The sequence below is a fragment of the Nothobranchius furzeri genome, chromosome 14 (assembly GCF_043380555.1).
Source record: "Nothobranchius furzeri strain GRZ-AD chromosome 14, NfurGRZ-RIMD1, whole genome shotgun sequence".
Classification (NCBI taxonomy): Eukaryota; Metazoa; Chordata; class Actinopteri; order Cyprinodontiformes; family Nothobranchiidae; genus Nothobranchius; species Nothobranchius furzeri.
This window is the reverse complement of record NC_091754.1, coordinates 48,275,171-48,297,489: the sequence shown is the minus strand read 5'-3', so window position 1 is coordinate 48,297,489 and position 22,319 is coordinate 48,275,171. Positions and strand designations below refer to the sequence as shown.

The 22,319-nt window shown below is 40.5% G+C and overlaps 18 non-coding genes across 18 annotated transcripts; all 18 read right to left on the bottom strand.

The window, feature by feature from the left end:
* Window positions 1–252: 252 nt before the first annotated feature.
* trnav-cac (transfer RNA valine (anticodon CAC)) lies at window positions 253–325 on the bottom strand. The gene has a single exon. It is a non-coding gene; the product is annotated as a tRNA-Val (tRNA).
* Window positions 326–1,151: 826 nt separating this feature from the next.
* Window positions 1,152–1,224, bottom strand: trnav-cac (transfer RNA valine (anticodon CAC)). The gene has a single exon. It is a non-coding gene; the product is annotated as a tRNA-Val (tRNA).
* Window positions 1,225–1,486: 262 nt separating this feature from the next.
* trnav-aac (transfer RNA valine (anticodon AAC)) lies at window positions 1,487–1,559 on the bottom strand. The gene has a single exon. It is a non-coding gene; the product is annotated as a tRNA-Val (tRNA).
* A 502-nt stretch (window positions 1,560–2,061) lies between these two features.
* Window positions 2,062–2,131, bottom strand: trnav-cac (transfer RNA valine (anticodon CAC)). The gene has a single exon. It is a non-coding gene; the product is annotated as a tRNA-Val (tRNA).
* Window positions 2,132–2,395: 264 nt separating this feature from the next.
* trnav-aac (transfer RNA valine (anticodon AAC)) lies at window positions 2,396–2,468 on the bottom strand. The gene has a single exon. It is a non-coding gene; the product is annotated as a tRNA-Val (tRNA).
* A 492-nt stretch (window positions 2,469–2,960) lies between these two features.
* trnav-cac (transfer RNA valine (anticodon CAC)) lies at window positions 2,961–3,033 on the bottom strand. The gene has a single exon. It is a non-coding gene; the product is annotated as a tRNA-Val (tRNA).
* A 261-nt stretch (window positions 3,034–3,294) lies between these two features.
* Window positions 3,295–3,367, bottom strand: trnav-aac (transfer RNA valine (anticodon AAC)). Its single transcript has one exon. It is a non-coding gene; the product is annotated as a tRNA-Val (tRNA).
* Window positions 3,368–3,859: 492 nt separating this feature from the next.
* trnav-cac (transfer RNA valine (anticodon CAC)) lies at window positions 3,860–3,932 on the bottom strand. Its single transcript has one exon. It is a non-coding gene; the product is annotated as a tRNA-Val (tRNA).
* A 260-nt stretch (window positions 3,933–4,192) lies between these two features.
* Window positions 4,193–4,265, bottom strand: trnav-aac (transfer RNA valine (anticodon AAC)). Its single transcript has one exon. It is a non-coding gene; the product is annotated as a tRNA-Val (tRNA).
* Window positions 4,266–5,363: 1,098 nt separating this feature from the next.
* Window positions 5,364–5,436, bottom strand: trnav-cac (transfer RNA valine (anticodon CAC)). The gene has a single exon. It is a non-coding gene; the product is annotated as a tRNA-Val (tRNA).
* A 261-nt stretch (window positions 5,437–5,697) lies between these two features.
* On the bottom strand, window positions 5,698–5,770 carry trnav-aac (transfer RNA valine (anticodon AAC)). The gene has a single exon. It is a non-coding gene; the product is annotated as a tRNA-Val (tRNA).
* Window positions 5,771–6,261: 491 nt separating this feature from the next.
* On the bottom strand, window positions 6,262–6,334 carry trnav-cac (transfer RNA valine (anticodon CAC)). The gene has a single exon. It is a non-coding gene; the product is annotated as a tRNA-Val (tRNA).
* A 269-nt stretch (window positions 6,335–6,603) lies between these two features.
* On the bottom strand, window positions 6,604–6,676 carry trnav-aac (transfer RNA valine (anticodon AAC)). The gene has a single exon. It is a non-coding gene; the product is annotated as a tRNA-Val (tRNA).
* Window positions 6,677–7,178: 502 nt separating this feature from the next.
* Window positions 7,179–7,251, bottom strand: trnav-cac (transfer RNA valine (anticodon CAC)). Its single transcript has one exon. It is a non-coding gene; the product is annotated as a tRNA-Val (tRNA).
* A 283-nt stretch (window positions 7,252–7,534) lies between these two features.
* trnav-cac (transfer RNA valine (anticodon CAC)) lies at window positions 7,535–7,607 on the bottom strand. Its single transcript has one exon. It is a non-coding gene; the product is annotated as a tRNA-Val (tRNA).
* A 12,817-nt stretch (window positions 7,608–20,424) lies between these two features.
* trnav-cac (transfer RNA valine (anticodon CAC)) lies at window positions 20,425–20,497 on the bottom strand. Its single transcript has one exon. It is a non-coding gene; the product is annotated as a tRNA-Val (tRNA).
* Window positions 20,498–20,758: 261 nt separating this feature from the next.
* trnav-uac (transfer RNA valine (anticodon UAC)) lies at window positions 20,759–20,831 on the bottom strand. The gene has a single exon. It is a non-coding gene; the product is annotated as a tRNA-Val (tRNA).
* Window positions 20,832–22,147: 1,316 nt separating this feature from the next.
* Window positions 22,148–22,220, bottom strand: trnav-cac (transfer RNA valine (anticodon CAC)). Its single transcript has one exon. It is a non-coding gene; the product is annotated as a tRNA-Val (tRNA).
* Between the last annotated feature and the right edge of the window lie 99 nt (window positions 22,221–22,319).

Here is a 22,319-nt window from a genome sequence, read left to right as displayed (position 1 = left end):
GCTATATATACATTCTTTTGCATTTATATTCATGGGGTGACAACACTGTCAAAAATCGATTCCATCCTGGGAAATGTCTTTGGTTCTTTTGTAATTCCATTAGTGACTTTTGTCTTGATGAATGAGAAGACCATTTAGGATTCTATCGAGTTCAAGAAATCCCTATGTTTGAAGAATATGTCACCATCAGCTACAGACTGCCCTTGAATATGTTCTAATAACTGAACTGTAGCCAAACAATCAAGATTTCTGTGGTTCCACTGGGGTTTGAACCCAGGACCTTCCGCGTGTGAGGCAGACGTGATGACCACTACACTATGGAACCATCAATGTGACTTTTCCAGTATCAGGTTTGTTGCAATAAATGAAAAACTGACTAATATTTTTACATAATAATTTGACAGAAAATATTTGACATCTTTCAAAATTGAATTTGGTCTACATCTAAAGTGAAGAACTTATGCATCACTAGCAGAGATCCTGAAAGCTGAATTATGGAATTGTAATCTCTGATTGAAAAACTCCTACCAGTTTACTCAAATATGGAATGAAAAGGTGCATGAGCACAACTTAGCAATTTCTTTAGTGATTCCACTGGGGATTGAACCGGGAACCTTCTGTGTGTAAGACAGATGTGATGACCTTTACACCATGGAACCTTGCTTCAAAAAATTATATATAGAAGGAACAATCCAAAAATAGATGTACGTTGAGCATAAAGAGTTGTTACTGAAGCCAGCTTAAGTCACTTTACGCTTTAGGAATGGAACCCCAGAAGAAGTCTCTTGTTTTTTGTTTCCTGCCCTCAAAACATCAATTGATCACTTTAGTAAGAATACACCAATGCAAGGAACTGGTACAATGTACATTATTTAAAATTAAGCTATATATACATTCTTTTGCATTTATATTTATGGGGTGACAACACTGTCAAAAAAACGATTCCATCCTGGGAAATGTCTTTGGTTCTTTTGTAATTCCATTAGTGACTTTCGTCTTGATGAATGAGAAGACCATTTAGGATTCTATCGAGTTCAAAAAATCCCTAGGTTTGAAGAATATGTCACCATCAGCTTTAACAGGAATCATTTGCAGACTGCCCTTGAATATGTTCTAATAACTGAACTGTGGCCAAACAATCAAGATTACTGTGGTTCCACTGGGGTTTGAACCCAGGACCTTTCGCGTGTGAGGCAGATGTGATAACCACTACACTATGGAACCATCAATGTGGCTTTTCCAGTATCAGGTTTGTTGCAATAAATGACAAACTGACTAATATTTTTACACAATAGTTTTTACAGAAATCATTGGACATCTTTCAAAATTTAATGTGGTCTACATCTAAAGTGAATAACTTACGCATCACTAGCAGAGATCCTGAAAGCTGAATTATGGAATTGTCATCTCTGATTGAAAAAGTCCTACCAGTTTACTCAAATATGGAATGAAAAAGTGCATTAGCACAACTTAGCAATCTCTTTAGTGGCTCCACTGGGGATTGAACCCAGAACATTCTGTGTGTTAGACAGATGTGATGACCATTACACCATGGAACCTTGCTTCAACCTTGCTTCAAAACATTTTATACAGAAGGAACAATCAAAAAAGAGAAGTACGTTGAGCATAAAGAGTTGTCACTGAAGCCAGCTTAAGTCACTTTATGCTTTAGGAATGGAACCCCAGAAGAAGTCTCTTGTTTTTTGTTTCCTGCCCTCAAAACATCAATTGATCACTTTAGTAAGAATACACCAATGCAAGGAACTGGTACAATGCACATTATTTAAAATTAAGCTATATATACATTCTTTTGCATTTATATTTATGGGGTGACAACACTGTCAAAAATCGATTCCATCCTGGGAAATGTCTTTGGTTCTTTTGTAATTCCATTAGTGACTTTTGTCTTGATGAATGAGAAGACCATTGGGGTTTTTATCGAGTTGAAGAAATCCCTATGTTTGAAGAATATGTCACCATCAGCTTTAATAGGAAACACTTACAGACTGCCCTTGAATATGTTCTAATAACAGAACTGTAGTCAAACAATCAAGATTACTCTGGATCCACTGGGGTTTGAACCCAGGACCTTCAGCATGTGAGGCAGATGTGATGACCACTACACTATGGCAACATCAATGTGACTTTTCCAGTATCAGGTTTGTTGCAATAAATGAAAAACTGACTAATATTTTTACATAATAGTTTGACAGAAAATATTTGACATCTTTCAAAATTCAATGTGGTCTACATCTAAAGTGAAGAACTTACGCATCACTAGCAGAGATCCTGAAAGCTGAATTTTGGAATTGTCATCTCTGATTGAAAAAGTCCTACCAGTTTACTCAAATATGGAATGAAAAGGTGCATGAGCACAACTTAGCAATCTCTTTAGTGGTTCCACTGGGGATTGAACCCAGAACCTTCTGTGTGTTAGATAGATGTGATGACCATTACACCATGAAACCTTGCTTCAAAACATTTTACATAGAAGGAACAATCCAAAAAGAGAAGTACGTTGAGCATAAAGAGTTGTTACTGAAGCCAGCTTAAGTCACTTTACGCTTTAGGAATGGAACCCCAGAAGAAATCTCTTGTTTTTTGTTTCCTGCCCTCAACACATCAATTGATCACTTTAGTAAGAATACACCAATGCAAGGAACTGGTACAATGTACATTATTTAAAATTAAGCTATATATACATTCTTTTGCATTTATATTTATGGGGTGACAACACTTTCAAAAAACGATTCCATCCTGGGGAAATGTCTTTGGTTCTTTTGTAATTCCATTAGTGACTTTCGTCTTGATGAATGAGAAGACCATTTAGGATTCTATCGAGTTCAAGAAATCCTTATGTTTGAAGAATATATCACCATCAGCTTTAGGAGGAAACATTTGCAGACAGCCCTTGAATATGTTCTAATAACTGAACTGTGGCCAAACAATCAAGATTACTGTGGTTCCACTGGGGTTTGAACCCAGGACCTTCCACGTGTGAGGCGGACGTGATAACTACTACACTATGGAACCATCAATGAGGCTTTTCCAGTATCAGGTTTGTTGCAATAAATGAAAAACTGACTAATATTTTTACATAATAGTTTGACAGAAAATATTTGACATCTTTCAAAATTCAATGTGGCCTACATCTAAAGTGAAGAACTTACGCATCACTAGCATAGATCCTGAAAGCTGAATTATGGAATTGTCATCTCTGATTGAAAAAGTCCTACCAGTTTACTCAAATATGGAATGAAAAGGTGCATGAGCACAACTTAGCAATCGTTTTAGTGGTTCCACTGGGGATTGAACCCAGAACCTTCTGTGTGTTAGATAGATGTGATGACCATTACACCATGAAACCTTGCTTCAAAACATTTTACATAGAAGGAACAATCCAAAAAGAGAAGTACGTTGAGCATAAAGAGTTGTTACTGAAGCCAGCTTAAGTCACTTTACGCTTTAGGAATGGAACCCCAGAAGAAGTCTCTTGTTTTTTGTTTCCTGCCCTCAACACATCAATTGATCACTTTAGTAAGAATACACCAATGCAAGGAACTGGTACAATGTACATTATTTAAAATTAAGCTATATATACATTCTTTTGCATTTATATTTATGGGGTGACAACACTTTCAAAAAACAATTCCATCCTGGGGAAATGTCTTTGGTTCTTTTGTAATTCCATTAGTGACTTTCGTCTTGATGAATGAGAAGACCATTTAGGATTCTATCGAGTTCAAGAAATCCTTATGTTTGAAGAATATATCACCATCAGCTTTAGGAGGAAACATTTGCAGACAGCCCTTGAATATGTTCTAATAACTGAACTGTGGCCAAACAATCAAGATTACTGTGGTTCCACTGGGGTTTGAACCCAGGACCTTCCGCATGTGAGGCGGACGTGATAACCACTACACTATGGAACCATCAATGTGGCTTTCCAGTATCAGGTTTGTTGCAATAAATGAAAAACTGACTAATATTTTTACATAATAGTTTGACAGAAAATGTTTGACATCTTTCAAAATTCAATGTGGTCTACATCTAAAGTGAAGAACTTACGCATCACTAGCAGAGATCCTGAAAGCTGAATTATGGAATTGTCATCTCTGATTGAAAAAGTCCTACCAGTTTACTCAAATATGGAATGAAAAAGTGCATCAGCACAACTTAGCAGTCTCTTTAGTGGTTCCACTGGGAATTGAATCCAGAACCTTCTGTGTGTTAGACAGATGTGATGACCATTACACCATGGAACCTTGCTTCAACCTTGCTTCAAAACATTTCATATAGAAGGAACAATCCAAAAAGAGAAGTACGTTGAGCATAAAGAGTTGTTACTGAAGCCAGCTTAAGTCACTTTACGCTTTAGGAATGTGAAAATATATGTAACTCTCATATAAGCTCTTTTATTATTCATTGTTATATGATACTTTTTTCATTATGGAATCATGTTATAATATCAAAGGCCTCTCTGTGCTTCTCTCCTGCATGAGTTCTAAACAGCTGCAGGAACTCCAAAAGGGAGTGAAAGTGTTCCTTCCTTCAGTTCCTCAATAAAAGAACAACTGTCTTTGTTAGCAAAGGATGTTGCAGGATGTGTCCTGGTCATCTCAAGGTTGCATGTCCTTGGGATGAATTGGTCTTTCATTAACAAGGCTATTAGCTGACGTGCGTCTACAGGTGCAGATGGCAGAATTACGTGTGTGTATGGCAAACTGCGTATGTTACATTCCTGTGCTTTTCAATAAAAATCAGCCGTTTCAGCAGAACGGCGAGAGTCTGTCCGAAGCAACTGACAGGAGCAGATCGCGGGACCTGCTGAATGTTGCAAAGGCTCTCCCCCTCATGAGCGGTGAAAACAGTGGCTGGACTTCTGATCATTTGTCTCCTCATTCTGCCAACTCAAAAGGTGTTTAACTCCATCTTCTCTGTACCCGTGCTTGGTCTAACAGAAGAAAGACCAACAAATGGAAGCCCAGAAGAAGTCTCTTGTTTTTTGTTTCCTGCCCTCAAAACATCATTTGATCACTTTAGAAAGAATACACCAATTCAAGGAACTGGTACAATGTACATTATTTAAAATTAAGCTATAGATACATTCTTTTGCATTTACAATTATGGGGTGACAACACTGTCAAAAAATGATTCCAGCCAGGAAAATCTGTTAGAAACTTTTGTAATTCTATTAGTGACTTTCGTCTTGTTGAATGAGAAGACCATATTGGATTCTATCAAATTCAAGAAATCCCTATGTTTGAAGAATATGTCACCATCAGCTTTAACAGGAAATACTTACAGACTGCCTTTGAATATGTTCTAATAACTGAACTGTAGCCAAACAATCAAGAATTCTGTGGTTCCACTGGGGATTGAACCCAGGACCTTCCGCGTGTGAGGCAGACGTGATGACGACTACACTATGGAACCATCAATGTGACTTTTCCAGTATCAGGTTTGTTGCAATAAATGAAAAACTGACTAATATTTTTACATAATAATTTGACAGAAAATGTTTGACATCTTTCAAAATTCAATGTGGTCTACATCTAAAGTGAAGAACTTACGCATCACTAGCAGAGATCCTGAAAGCTGAATTATGGAATTGTCATCTCTGATTGAAAAAGTCCTACCAGTTTACTCAAATGTGGAATGAAAAAGTGCATGAGCAATACTTAGCAATCTCTTTAGTGGTTCCACTGGGGAATGAACCCAGAACCTTCTGTGTGTTAGACAGATGTGATGACCATTACACCATGAAACCTTGCTTCAAAATATTTAATATAGAAGGAACAATACAAAAATAGAAGCACGTTGAGCATAAAGAGTTGTTACTGAAGCCAGCTTAAGTCACTTTACGCTTTAGGAATGGAACCCCAGAAGAAGTCTCTTGTTTTTTGTTTCCTGCCCTCAAAACATCAATTGATCACTTTAGTAAGAATACACCAATGCAAGGAACTGGTACAATGTACATTATTTAAAATTAAGCTATATAAACATTCTTTTGCATTTATATTTATGGGGTGACAACACTGTCAAAAATCGATTCCATCCTGGGAAATGTCTTTGGTTCTTTTGTAATTCCATCAGTGACTTTCGTCTTGATGAATGAGAAGACCATCTAGGATTCTATCGAGTTCAAGAAATCCCTACGTTTGAAGAATATGTCACCATCAGCTTTAACAGTTAACACTTACAGACTGCCCTTGAATATGTTCTAATAACAGAACTGTAGCCAAACAATCAAGATTACTGTAGTTCCACTGGGGTTTGAACCCAGGACCTTCCGCGTGTGAGGCAGATGTGATGACCACTACACTATGGAACCATCCATGATCAATGTGACTTTTCCAGTATCAGGTTTGTTGCAATAAATGAAAAACTGACTAATATTTTTACACAATAGTTTTTACAGAAGTCATTTGTCATCTTTCAAAATTTAATGTGGTCTACATCTAAAGTGAAGAACTTACGCATCACTAGCAGAGATCCTGAAAGCTGAATTATGGAATTGTCATCTCTGATTGAAAAAGTCCTACCAGTTTACTCAAATTTGGAATGAAAAAGTGCATGAGCAGAACTTAGCAATCTCTTTAGTGGTTCCACTAGGGATTGAACCCAGAACCTTCTGTGTGTTAAACAGATGTGATGACCATTACACCATGAAACCTTGCTTCAAACTTGCTTCAAAACATTTTATATAGAAGAAACAATCCAAAAAGAGAAGTACGTTGAGCATAAAGAGTTGTCACTGAAGCCAGCTTAGGGCACTTTATGCTTTAGGAATGGAACCCCAGAAAAAGTCTCTTGTTTTTTGTTTCCTGCCCTCAAAACATCAATTGATCACTTTAGTAAGAATACACCAATGCAAGGAACTGGTACAATGTACATTATTTAAAATTAAGCTATATATACAATCTTTTGCATTTATATTTATGGGGTGACAACACTGTCAAAAAATGATTCCATCCTGGGAAATGTCTTTGGTTCTTTTGTAATTCCATTAGTGACTTTTGTCTTGATGAATGAGAAGACCATTTGGGATTCTAACGAGTTCAAGAAATCCCTATGTTTGAAGAATATGTCACCATCAGCTTTAACAGGAAACACTTACAGACTGCCCTTGAATATGTTCTAATAACTGAACTGTAGCCAAACAATCAAGATTACTGTGGTTCCACTGGGGTTTGAACCCAGGACCTTCAGCATGTGAGGCAGACGTGATGACCACTACACTATGGAACCATCAATGTGACTTTTCCAGTATCAGGTTTGTTGCAATAAATGAAAAACTGACTAATATTTTTACATAATAGTTTGACAGAAAATATTTGACATCTTTCAAAATTCAATGTGGTCTACATCTAAAGTGAAGAACTTACGCATCACTAGCAGAGATCCTGAAAGCTGAATTATGGAATTGTCATCTCTGATTGAAAAAGTCCTACCAGTTTACTCAAATATGGAATGAAAAGGTGCATGAGCACAACTTAACAATTTCTTTAGTGGTTCCTGGGCAAGATTACTGTGGTTCCACTGGGGTTTGAACCCAGGACCTTCCGCGTGTGAGGCAGACGTGATGACCACTACACTATGGAACCATCAATGTGGCTTTTCCAGTTGTAGGAGCTAAAAGCAGTGTTTTGTGTACGTGCATGTTGACATGTTGCCTTATCAATACCAGCCGTTTATCAGGCAGCCCAGCTGCTGAGCACATGCTCCAAAAATATGTTGATCTGTCCAGCTTATGTAAGTTTCAACTACTTTTGACCATATTAGGATGTGGAAGCAGCACCCCATCATTTCTCAGAGGTGGGGGTTGAAGAGTATATGATGCCGCGTGGTGTAGGAGAACGTGGGCTTTTGCGGAAGGATCTCCAGCCGAGGTGCTAGATCGAAGCTGGACGCTGTCCCCTATGAAGTGTTGGTGATGTATGGATGAGTTGTGTAAATAAATGCCCCGCGCTGAGTTTGGACAAAACCTGTCTCTCTCTTGTTTTTGATAAGGAAAAAGAACCACATTTGGCGACCACGAAGGTGGAGTAGAGGCGTACTCTTCGGATCGTTTCGCAGTCCACTGAACTTTCACTTCTGGGCCCTTAGGTAAGAACAGTTTTTGTTCAATTTTGGAGATATTCCGTGAATTGTGAAGTGGTCTGAGAGAAAAAACATGCCCTTCTCATAAATTAGAAGTTATAATAACAAGAAGAGGCATTTGTCCAGAACAGCGGTGATAAATATTAACACATGTGTGGAGTCAGCTGAGTCATTTTGATGACGGACAAAGTTTAAGTGACAAATTAAAAGCTGGGACAGCGAGAATTGGAATAGAATTTGACAGCTGATAAAAAGTCCAGGGAGGACAAGTGAAAAAGGTCGACAATTGAGATCCAGTAGGGTGCCTCGGTGAAGCCGGGCTAAGACTGGGATCTGAGAAAAAGCGCTGAAGTTGTGACAGATAAGCTTGCCAGTAATTCGGTTGAATCCTCGGGGATTGGTAAATTTCATGAGTTTTTGGCAAAGGCATGTTTGACGTCATAGTTGCAGCAAAGTGGCTGTAAACAACTCTGGAGCTCGAGTGCTGGAGAAATTGTTTGTGTGTGTGTGGGTTTGTGAGAGAAGTTTTGTGTGTGGGACAGGCGTGTGAGATAAGCGTGTGTGTGTGGAGGAGAAAAGCGTGTGTGCGAGTTGAGAAGTGGGTGTGTGAGATGAACGGGTGTGTCAGGCGCCAGAGAATTAGAGGAGGAAAAAAGAAAAACAAAGGAGTAATACAAATCAATATTATTCACTGCAGTGCTAAATTTTGATGTTTAATGTTATACAAATTTCAAAGTCTGTGATCTTGGTCTGATTAGTCTTTAAACAGAAAACCAGAAGTTAAAATAATTAGTTTTAGAGTGACATATATATAAATAAAAATATATGCTGAAGTGCACAAGCATGATAACTATTTTTACCAGCTGGGTAATGTGAAATATGAGAAATATAGATTATGATTAATAAATAAATAATAATGTTTATGCGTGTTGAGTGTGTGGCATAAAATGTTGCTTTGGTGTCAAATTGCTTTGAAGTGTGTTTTTCTTATCTCTATGCAAGTGTGAAAGCTTTGCTGTGTGTGGTTGTTTTACTCATGAAAGTTCAAATACTCTGATCTTGTTTAAACTATTGCTTGGATAAATTAGAGAGAAACTGATTCTTCTTCTGCTGATTCGGTCTCTATTGTGGTTGACTTTTTCCTGTGTTGTAATGTTATAAAGCTGTATGAGAGTTGCTAAAATCTGAAGGCTGAATGCTCTTGGGTGTCGTCAGCGTGTTCGTTTCTCCGTAGACACCCTGAGCTGTCAGTTCAAGTTTAGACTGAACAGAGGGGCCAGTCCAGAAGCGCAAAGCTCCACCTACAAGCTGTCCTCTCCATACACACGCACAGACACAGAAGTACAGAGGCGATCCCGCCTCTGACTCCACCTCTGTGTGTGGATAGGTTGGTGAGCCAGAGGGCGTAGAGAAACCCCACCCTGTGGGCTGAGTTTTGCTCACACACAAGCTTGAGATTCAGCATAAGGCTATTTTTAGCCTGCCACTGCAGCACAGCTGCTAAGGACAAATAAATACATATTCAATCCAGATTTAAACGGTTCACCTATAAAAACCTTCAGGCATTAAGTTTTTCTTTCAACAATAACTAAAGCTTTTTTGAACTAACTTTACTTTAGTGTTACATCAGAAGAGATTTGATTTTAAGGCATTTACAATAATAAGATAAATTGTTCAACATTTGTGTAAACAGAGCAACAACAGATTACTCAAGACCACAGCGTCATATGTCACCAGTATCTATTTCAACTTTCAATTCTTGTTTTATTTTCAGGAGATTATAAATAATTAGTTTACTAATCAGAGGAATAATAAGTGTCACTGAAAATTCAAAATGTCGGTCACGCCAGCAGGAATTTTGGGAGCAAAGAATCCTGCTTTAGCAAAAGAGATAAAGCACATGTCAGAGAAGTGGTCAAAACGGACGAGAAAACTATGCAATCCGTGGCCATCTGAAGGCACTTTCGACGTAGTAGCGTGCAATAATTTGGAATTGAGAATTCAGGATCATAAAGCAGATGGGTCCAAGAAAAGACAGCATAAAAGAGAAAAGGAAATTCAGATCCTGGATTTATTCAGGAATGAAGGAAAGATTTACAGACAGAACTTTAAACAGGCCATCCTTAAAATGAAAGACAAATTGGACAAACCCCAGAAGGAAGTGAAGGCCCCAGCAGAAGAGGGCCTGTATCCCCTCTTGGGAACCGTTACAATTACGGGAGATTTTGATTTGCGCGACACATTCGACAAAGGTCCTAAGGGTTTAGATGTTGACAATGCAATTTTAAAATTAACAACATCACAGCAATCAGATGAAGCACCTGGCAAAGAAAAGCATGCAAAAGGAAGTGAGGAATGAGAATTCGAACAAACAACTCCACCTCATGGAACGCATCCAAAATATTGTAGTACAGAACGTCGAGCGGTAAGTGAAGAAGGACGAAGGGAGATTGATTGTTTTGCAGAACATAAGGATTTTTTGAAAAGGCAACCGAAGGCTAACTCATACTGGATTGACCTTGAGAACAAGGATGAGGATGTACATGATGAGCTAAACGATGTTGACCAAATTATACAGGACATATCTGAAGGCCTGCGGAAATCCTTAAATCACATCACAGGCACACATTCAGATGAGGTTAGGTAGAACACCACTAGCACAAACAAGGAGAAAAATTTCAAGCCTTTTTACAAACCAGGCATTCACTCACCAGAGCGTGGTGACCCAAATACAGGTCTGACTCAGGAGAAGGAAAAACCAGGTCCTAGCAGTGACAACTGTGATCTGAGACCCAGACATGACTTAAAACCACCTATTCGATACACTAATGATGGTCAGTACCCAATTTTAATTAAGGGCACAAGAGCTAATTATATTCCCTGGCAGAGCCTCGACCTCACTGGTTTGGTTTCGCGGCTGCCCCACATTCAAGATGGCGCTGGAAGGTGGATTGGGGCCTTCGAACAGGAGACAACTGGGCTAATGCTTGCCCTTGGAGATCTCAAAGCTATTTTGGCTCGAGTTGTTGGGACATCAGCTATGGGAACATTGCTAGCATCCAATGGAGTCCAATGGATGCTGGACCCAATGGCTGACGGCACGGAGTTTAACACATACAGAAATGCACTCTGGAACATACTAAGAGCAGCATATCCCAACAGGATTGACCCCAAAGCTCTGAAAGGTGAGCCACTTTCAGAGACTGAGAGTCCTGCGTCATTCGTTGACAGGCAGCTCAGACGGTGGAAGCTGGAGACGGAGGAGGGTCCTGAGGGGACGCCAATAATGACTTCTCTGTTCCGAACATCCCTGATTTCTGCTCTCCCGACTCCTGTGCGAGACAAACTGGAGGATGTTGTGGGACTGGACTCAATGCCACATGTGCAGTTCAGAGACCATGTAGTCCACGCAGTGGACCGCTATCGGAAAGACAATAACAAAATGATTGAGCAAGAAAAGTGCGCTCAGAGAAAACTCACGCAGTTGCACATAAATGATCTCCAGCACAAGGTGAAGACCCAGGCGGCAGTGGAGAAAAGTGACAGCAAGAGTGACAGTCAAACCCAAGCATTGAAGACAGCTGTGGCCCCGCCTCAAACTCCATCTCAACCGGTTATCAATGTCTACCCAAACCAGTATGGTAGACAGCAGCCTGGACCACAGAGACAATTTCCAAATCGTTTCCCCAATCGCTACCCAACCCGACAAGGCTGGGTGCAGCAGAACCGACCCCCACTTCCAGGTTCATGTTGGGGGTGTGGCCAGATGGGTCACCTGTATCGAGACTGTCCGGATCCAATTCCAAACCCTGAATGGTCTGGGCGTGGTCGTGGAACACGACCAAACCGGGGAAGAGGAGGTCCAGTTAATCCATGGGCAGCACAACAAGGATTCTAGGGATACCCGGAGGGCCCTGGGGGGGAGGAGCAACTACCAATTTTAATAGCTAACGCCAATAAAGAACCAGTGATCAATGTTAAAATAGAAGGCAAATCGGTCCCAATGTTAGTTGATACTGGGGCAACCTACTCATGCATAAAATCAAATTATGCAACTCATCTCCCCATGTCTGAGAAAAGCGTAAAGACAACAGGGTTCTCGGGAACAAAACAAATAAACCCCTTAACAGCTCCAGTAAGGCTAGCAGTTGATGACTGAAATCGTAATCCCAATTCTGATTTCAGACCAAACTCCAGTTAATCTACTAGGAAGAGATGCATTGTGTAAACTAAAAACAAAAATCTGGTGCACACCAGAAGGAATTTATGTAGATAGCTCTGGAATAAACTTTCAAATGACTGCTCAGACAGAATACGCTAAGGTCTACTGGCTTGGTGACATTAACAAGCCAGTCTCAGAGATGTTTCAACAATGGGAAAAATTTATTGAAGCTCAAATTCCAGAAGCTACTGTACCGTTCAGTGACTATCACTGCACAATGACTTATGATCCATCAGTCAGTAGAATCTTTGAAGAAAAATGGGACAAAGAAACAAAAGACTTGCACGTTAGGCTAGTGTCACAATACATCGTGATAGGACAGCAAGGTGCAGCTGTGAATGTGGAAGAAAACCCATTTATTGAAAAATGGCACACTGTGCCAGAATCAGCACCACACATTACCTTAATGGTAAACAAAGGCTTTGAGTCAAGAGATCTTGGACCAATGATGTTAACAGCAACTAAAACAGAGTGGCAGAAAACAGATAACCCGCTAATCTATGCTACAAAAAATGCAGAAATGATTAAAATTCTCTGCGGCACCACCATGATGTCAAAACCACAGGTTGTAACAGTTGCAAACAAAAAACACATGCAAGGTGTAGCAGAATCAGAAACAGTTCAAAACAAGTTGAAAGCCGACATGCTAAAACAGGTTCCAAACCAGCTATGGTCTAAACATGACACGGATGTTGGACTGGTAACATCGGCAACTCCAGTTCAAGTGGAATTGAAGCCAAATGCAAGACTGCCTTATCGACCCCAATACCCACTAAAAACAGAAGCAGAAGAGGGTATAAATGCAACTATTGAAGGTCTAATTCAAGCAGGAGTATTAAAAGAAACCTATAGCACATGTAACACTCCAATTCTGCCAGTGCTAAAAGCAGACAAGCTCAAGTACAGACTGGTACAAGATTTAAGAGCTGTAAATGAAGTGATCACTGACTTTGACGCAGACGTGCCAAATCCAAGCACATTACTGAGTAAAATCGATGGGGAAGCTAAATACTTCACGGTAATTGATCTGTGTTCAGCATTTTTTAGCATCCCATTGGCCAAAGAATCACAATATCTTTTTGCTTTTACGTTTCGTGGGAGACAGCTCACGTACAGAAGGCTACCACAAGGGCTAAAACACAGTCCACACATCTTTAATCAGATTTTGAAACAGAGCCTCGAAGGCATCGAGGTGAACAGCACTGTGATTCAGTATGTTGATGACCTACTGATTTGCGCACGAACAATCGATGATTGTCATCGTGACTCCATTAAAGTCCTCCAGAAGTTAGCTCGGGGAGGACACAAAGCCTCTCTGACAAAGCTTCAGTACTGCCAACCACAGGTAGAGTACCTAGGGAGAGTAATCTCCCACGGGACTGTCGCCATCTCACCAGAACACATGGAAGGTGTGAGCAAAGCTCCACAACCACAAACTGTTGGACAAATGATGACATTTCTGGGAATGACTGGTTTCAACTCCGAGTGGATTGAAAACTATGCTGAAAAAACCGCACCACTTAGGGTACTGATTAAAGATGCTGGAAGTGAGTCTTTAAAATCGACTCTAAAATGGACAAATGAAGCTAAGATAGCTTTTGAAACCATCAAACAAGACATGCAAACTGCGCCAAGTTTAGCAACACCTGACTACACAAAACCATTTTTGCTGTACGTCGCAAACAGACATGACATGTATGCCTCTGAAGTGTTAATGCAGGACACATGCAGTGGACGTCGGAAACAACCTATTGCGTACTACAGTGCAAAACTTGACAATGTGGCACAGGGATGGCCCCCTTGTTATCAAGGATTGGCTGCTTTGCATTATGCTTATGAGAAAGCCTCAGTGATAACAATGGGATATCCTGTCACCATCTACACACATCACAAAATATCTGAACTAATCAACCGAGGGAAGTTTGTGTTAAACCAAGCAAGATGCCTGCAGTATATGCCACTACTGACATATCCTGACGTTGTCATAAAGAGGTGTACCGCAGCAAACCCTGCTAACAGTGTTCCCTTTGAGTTTGAAGGAGAACCACATTGCTGCATAGCCGAGGTATCTAGATACACTAAGCTAAGGCCTGATTTGGAATCTACCCCTTTCGACCAATCTGATGTCACCTATTTTGTTGATGGTTCATGTTTTAGAGACTACTTAGGAAACCATGCAGCGTTGTCTGTTGTGGAAAAAGTAGATGACAGATTTGAAACAGTAAAAGCTGAAAAGTGTAACCAACCCTGTTCTGCACAGCTAGCGGAACTCAAAGCCCTGACCGAAGCTTGCAAGTTGGCAAGTGGCCAGGTAGCAACTATCTACACTGACTCTGCATACGCACATGGTGTTTGCCACCTGTTTGGAAGTGTGTGGAGACAAAAAGGTTTTAAGAAGACGGATGGTACACCCATCCTTCATGGAAAGCAGATCAACGAGCTGATCTCAGCAATGATGCTTCCATCGAAACTAGCCATTGTAAAGTGCCCTGCGCACCGCAAGGGTAACTGTGATGTCATCAGAGGCAACAATGCAGCAGATGAGGCGGCAAAATCTGCCTCCAGGTGTGAAGAAGCCATTTTGAGACCTGTAATATCATTAGAGCCTGTAATAACACCAGAAGACATCATTCTGATTCAGGAAAAGGCAGAGAAAAGCGAGCAGCAGTGTTGGAGAAGAAGAGGTGCAACAATGGACTCAAGCGGCTTGTGGAGGTCTCATGAGGGCTTGATCGTTGCACCTGTCTCCTTGCTGACTATGCTAATCTCGGAAAGCCACGGTCCTGATCATTGTGGTCGTGCAGAGGTGCTGAAAAGACTTAACAAACAAGGTTACTGGTCACCATACCTAAAAGCCATGGTTGAGGAAGTAATAGATCAGTGTGACATTTGTGCTGAGAACAATGTAAAAAAGGGCATCACAGTCCCAGCGGGACACATTCCAGTGCCCGGAGGTCCTTTCAAACATTTGGTCATTGACTATGTTGACATGATTAAGTCTGTGCATGGGAAACGGTACATGCTGGTGATCATTGACAGATTCAGTCGGTGGATCGAAGCCGTTCCCTCTAAAGATCTAGGTTCAGAAACAGTGGTAAAGTTTCTAGTCAGAGAAGTGATTCCTCGCTTTGGTATCCCGTCGGAAATAAGCTCGGACAATGGTCCTGCTTTTGTTGAAAAAAGTCCTTAAAGGTGTGTTGCAACAACTAAGGATAAAGCAACGATTAGGATCAGTTTATCACCCCCAGAGCCAAGGGATGGTCGAGCGAGCGAATCTGACGTTGAAGTCTAAAATCTGCAAAATCTGTGCTTGTACTAACCTTAACTGGGTTGATGCATTGCCGCTTGCCTTAATGAGCTATCGCATGCAAACTAACAGAAGCACGCATCTTTCACCTCATGAGGTCCTAACAGGCAGGCCAATGCCAGCTCCTCAGCTTAGAGGACCCCACAAGGGGCCTTCGCTGGAACAGCTAGAGCTTGAATTCAAAAGCTATATCAAGCAACTAACCAGCATCCATAAAGCCATCTATTTGCAGGAAAAGAGAAAGGAGCTCGTCTCTAGCGCAGGCGCAGACGGGCCGGTAGTTCCTGGAGACCAGGTGTACATCAAAGTTTTCAGGAGGAAGTGGCACGAACCGCGACGAGAGGGTCCCTACAAAGTGGTTCGAGCAACGCCAACAGCAGTCCAGGTCAAAGGAGGATCGATGTGGCATCATCTGACGCACTGCACGAAAGTCAAAGACAAAACTCAGGGCAGTATCGTGTCTGAAGTAGCAAACCGGCATGATGGCCGGAGGAAGGAAGGGCGTGCTAAGCCTGATGACAGTTCTGTTTTGGATAACACTAGGGGGTCTGATGATGGTGCTGGAGGAGGTGAAGATGGAGACGATGGCCGAGGAGCAACTCGTCGACCCATCACAAGAGCATACGCCAGACGACTTGGTCAACGACGAGGCAGCACACCGTGATCAAATTAAGTACAATTCAGCAGGGCGGATGCAACATAGGTCGGCATCCCTGCCTGCATTCGACGTAGCAATTGTTAAAACTGGTGTAACAACCACAGTTCCAAGTAATGTTTTGACTACTGGCGCTACTGCTACTGTGATCCCTGATGTTTTGACTACCACAGCCCCTGTCGGAGAGGTGAGGGCTGACTGGAGCTCTTCCTCTCTTTTACAGCTAGTGACTCCACTGATTTCAAGATCTAAAACAACGCCAATTAGCAAGCTGAGAAGCGTAACCGCTAAGCCACCTGTCAGTACTACAACTCCCACAGGAGGTGTGGCTGTGAAATCTGGCTTTCCCACGGCAACCTCTGGTAGTAACCATGTTCGTAATCTCACTCAGAAAGGACAAAATGAACAAGAAGTGACCAATCGCAAAGCTGTACCTAAGCCACTATTTGGGCCAATTAGACCTAGGTCCGGCGGTAACACAGGGCCTATCTCCCCTAGAGCGAGCAGACAATTGGCTATAGAGGATAGGCTTTGGGATGCCGCCATGCAAAATAGTTGGTATAAATGGGCTTTGTATACGACAAGAGAAATGACTTCTAATGACTGCATAGTGTGCGCTCAAGCACCCGGAATGTTACCTGAGGTTGTTCCGGAAAAGTATACTTCTAGTGAATGTGCCGTTACACAACGACGCACATGTAAGACTAGAAAGGAAATAGAGATAAATAAAAAGATTCCACCTCTTCTTAAGATGCCATTGTGTGGATTCCAATGCAGATTGCTCCATGGTACACGAGATAAGTACAAATATGTTGAAAAATATGCAGAATATAACATCTTAGAGGAATGTGCTGAATTTGCGGTCCAAACAGACCAAAATGGTCCTCCAACGGACTACAAAATTGATTATAGTGCTGATTATGAATGTTTTGCAAGCGGAGGTTTCGCTGACGATGGAGGAGTGGACGTAGGTAATACATCTGTCAATTGTAACGTCACTTGGGTATTATCCTGGTTCCCGCATGCAAATGTGACACCACTTCTCATTGACACCCCTGTTTGGTATGAAAACCCTGTAACTCTTAGTCAGGATTGTGATGACATATCGATGACGATTCCCACTCTGGATCTCATAGGTGAGCAAGACATTCCAGTGGCCGACAGCTACTGGATGTGTGGTGGTGATGTTCTAATGAATGTTTTGCCAAGTTTTTGGGTTGGGTTGTGTACGCTAGTACGTATGAAAGTTCCAGTGACTATCTTGCATGAAGGTGTGAGTGAATTACTTCAGTTGGAGACTACCAATAGACGTAGGACAAAGAGGTATGATGTGTTTGATCATAAAGTGCATTTAAACGCCATAGGACTGCCAACAGGAATTCCCATAGAATTTCAAGCCAGAGATGAGGTAATAGCTGGTTTAGAGTCAATTCTTCCTTGCATAACAATAAATAAGAATGTGAAATGGATCAACTATGTTTATTTTAATCAGCAAAGAATCTTAAATTACACAGTAAATAACCTTGGCCTTTTGGGTGAACAACTTCATGCCACCGTCAAAATGACTTTGCAGCACGACCAGGCTTTGGACTGGTTGCTGGCCGAGAAAGGTGGGCTCTGTAAGTTTCTGAACTCCAGTGGGCAAGAATGTTGCACCTACTTTCCAAGTAATACGGCCCCTGATGGTGCATTTACTGAAGGAATGAGGAAATTGAAAGATTTAAAGATAGAGCTGAGGGAGAATGCAGGCAGGGAAAGCTGGTCCTTAGACTCCTTAGCCCTCAAATTGGGTCAGTGGGGAGCTATTTTGGTAAAAGCAGGAATTAGTGCAGTAGTAGTACTAATTCTGATTTCTCTATTGGCATGTTGCATCCTACCTGTTGTGAGGAGACTGTGGGAGCGAATTCTGGCTGCCCAAATGAACCTTGCTGCGTCGTCTCAATATGTGCAAATGGAAATGGCCGCAATGGACTCAGCACGACACCCACTGTGCCTGGAGAACGGGACGGCTGATGGGACAACGGCGAAGTAATCTTTGCGTCTCATCAGAGATGTTGCTGTTGTGGTTACATGCACTCGACTAAGGAATCGGCCTCAAAGTCCTCTTCCAGCGGCAAGACCCCTGCAGCAGTCATCAATAAAACTGAACTTGACTCTTGTGTTTTCTTCACTCCATTTCTTTTTTCAGTTCTGCAACTGGGACTCTGACTTCGCTCTCTATTTCGGTTGAGCAGTTGTGTTGTTACATTAAGTATATTCATTACACCTCCTGTTGTGTTTAACTTTTATAGGTTTAGTCACAGCGACATCATTTAGTCGTTCATTCGTATCCACGTCAATCATTTATTTCACATGAGTTTGTATTTTTGATTGCATATTCACATACAATTACTGGTTGCAATATTGCTAAGGGTAATTAATGCTCAATCATGCTTATGATTTTTGTTCTCTGTTGGAAGGTTTCATCAGTTTGTTTTCTCTTACGTGTGTTCTTTTGTTAATTCACTGTTAACTAATGTCTGCCATATACTTAGGATAGGCTTGCATGCTCACTCTGTGCTTTATGTGATCGTCCTGTTTGGGGCCAGGAGGTCAAGGGGGAATTTTTCCTGTTAAGAACAGCGGACAGGTTTTCGCCCCCTTACAGTTTGCGCATGCATTTTGATGTGTTACTGAGCTGGTTAAAGACGTCACATTCCATATTGTGTTTTGAAGCTGATACTTACTTTGTGTACTCATCCAAGTGTTGGTTTGCAGTTACTTCGTCGTTACATATATACCTATATAGTTTGGTTGAAGTTTGTAGTGTATTTGTCATTTTGCCATTCGACACCCATTTATTGGTTTATGTTAACGTTCACTTATGTGTTAAGTTATATGTTATGTAGCCAGCTTATTAATGGGGGTGGACACCCCCATGGGGGGGATCTGTAGGAGCTAAAAGCAGTGTTTTGTGTACGTGCATGTTGACATGTTGCTTATCAATACCAGCCGTTTATCAGGCAGCCCAGCTGCTGAGCACATGCTCCAAAAACATGTTGATCTGTCCAGCTTATGTAAGTTTCAACTACTTTTGACCATATTAGGATGTGGAAGTAGCACCTCATCATTTCTCAGAGGTGGGGGTTGAAGAGTATATGATGCTGTGTGGTGTAGGAGAATGTGGGCTTTTGCGGAAGGATCTCCAGCCGAGGTGCTAGATCGAAGCTGGACGCTGTCCCCTATGAAGTGTTGGTGATGTATGGATGAGTTGTGTAAATAAATGCCCCACGCTGAGTTTGGACAAAACCTGTCTCTCTCTTGTTTTTGATAAGGAAAAAGAACCACACAGTATCAGGTTTGTTGCAATAAATGAAAAACTGACTAATATTTTTACATAATAGTTTGACAGAAAATATTTGACATCTTTCAAAAGTCTACATCTAAAGTGAAGAACTTATGCATCACTAGCAGAGATCCTGAAAGCTGAATTATGGAATTGTCATCTCTGATTGAAAAAGTCCTACCAGTTTACTCAAATATGGAATGAAAAAGTGCATGAGCACAACTTGGCAGTCTCTTTAGTTGTTCCATTGGGGATTGAACCCAGAACCTTCTGTGAGTTAGACAGATGTGAAGACCATTACACCATGGAACTTTGCTTCAAACTTGCTTCAAAACATTGTATATAGAAGGAACAATCCAAAAAGAGAATTACGTTGAGCATAAAGAGTTGTTTTGAAGCCAGCTTAAGTCACTTTACGCTTTAGGAATGGAACCCCGGAAGAAGATTCTTGTTTTTAGTTTCCTGCCGTCAAAGCATCAATTGATCATTTAGTAAGAATTTACCAATGCAAGTAACTGGTACAATGTACATTATTTAAAATTAAGCTATAGATACATTCTTTTGCATTTACAGTTATGGGGTGACATCACTGTCAAAAAATGATTGCAGTTAGGAAAATCTGTTAGAATCTTTTGTAATTCCATTAGTGACTTTCATCTTGATGAATGAGAAGACCATTTAGGATTCTATCGAGTTCAAGAAATCCCTATGTTTGAAGAATATGTCATCATCAGCTTTAACAGGAAACATTTGCAGACTGCCCTTGAATATGTTCTAATAACTGAACTGTGGCCAAATAATCAAGATTACTGTGGTTCCACTGGGGTTTGAACCCAGGACCTTCCGCGTGTGAGGCAGTCGTGATGACCACTACATTATGGAACCATCAATGTGACTTTTCCAGAATCAGGTTTGTTGCAATAAATGAAAAACTGACTAATATTTTTACATAATAGTTTGACAGAAAATATTTGACATCTTTCAAAATTCAATGTGGCCTACATCTAAAGTGAAGAACTTACGCATCACTAGCAGAGATCCTGAAAGCAGAAATATGGAATTGTCATCTCTGATTGAAAAAGTCATACCAGTTTACTCAAATATGGAATGAAAAGGTGCATGAGCACAACTTAACAATTTCTTTAGTGGTTCCACTGGGGATTGAACCCAGAACCTTCTGTGTGTAAGACAGATGTGATGACCTTTACACCATGGAACCTTGCTTCAAAATATTATATATAGAAGGAACAATCCAAAAATAGAAGTACATTGAGCATAAAGAGTTGTTACTGAAGCCAGCTTAAGTCACTTTACGCTTTAGGAATGGAACCCCGGAAGAAGATTCTTGTTTTTTGTTTCCTGCCGTCAAAGCATCAATTGATCATTTAGTAAGAATACACCAATGCAAGGAACTGGTACAATGTACATTATTTAAAATTAAGCTATAGATACATTCTTTTGCATTTACAATTATGGGGTGACAACACTTTCAAAAAACGATTCCATCCTGGGAAATGTCTTTGGTTCTTTTGTAATTCCATTAGTGACTTTCGTCTTGATGAATGAGAAGACCATTAAGGATTCTATCGCGTTCAAGAAATCCCTATGTTTGAAGAATATGTCACCATCAGCTTTAACAGGAAACATTTACAGACTGCCCTTGAATATGTTCTAATAAGACGTGATGACCTCTACACTATGGAACCATCAATTGAACTTTTCCAGTATCAGGTTTGTTGCATTAAATGAAAACTGACTATGTGATATTTTTAATTAATAGATTGACAGAAAATATTTGACATTTTTCAAAATTCTATTTGGTCTACATCTAAAGTCAAGAACTTAAGCATCACTAGCAGAGATCCTGAAAGCAGAAATATGGAATTGTCATCTCTGATTGAAAAAGTCCTACCAGTTTACTCAAATATGGAATGAAAAGGTGCATGAGCACAACTTAGCAATTTCTTTAGTGGTTCCACTGGAGATTGAACCCAGAACCTTCTCTGTGTAAGACAGATGTGATGACCTTTACACCATGGAACCTTGCTTCAAAACATTATATATAGAAGGAACAATCCAAAAATAGAAGTACGTTGAGCATAAAGAGTTGTTACTGAAGCCAGCTTAAGTCACTTTACGCTTTAGGAATGGAACCCCCGAAGAAGTCTCTTGTTTTTTGTTTCCTGCCCTCAAAACATCAATTGATCACTTTAGTAAGAATACACCAATGCAAAGGAACTGGTACAATGTACATTATTTAAAATTAAGCTATATATACATTCTTTTGCATTTATATTCATGGGGTGACAACACTGTCAAAAATCGATTCCATCCTGGGAAATGTCTTTGGTTCTTTTGTAATTCCTTTAGTGACTTTCGTCTTGATGAATGAGAAGACCATTTAGGATTCTATCGAGTTCAAGAAATCCCTATGTTTGAAGAATATGCCACCATCAGCTTTAACAGGGAACACTTACAGACTGCCCTTGAATATGTTCTAATAACTGAACTGTAGCCAAACAACCAAGATTACAGTGGTTCCACTGGGGTTTGAACCCAGGACCTTCAGCGTGTGAGGCAGACGTGATGACCACTACACTATGGAACGATCAATATGTCTTTTCCAGTATCAGATTTGTTGCAATAAATGAAAAACTGACTAATATTTTTACATAATAGTTTGACAGAAAAAATTTGACATCTTTCA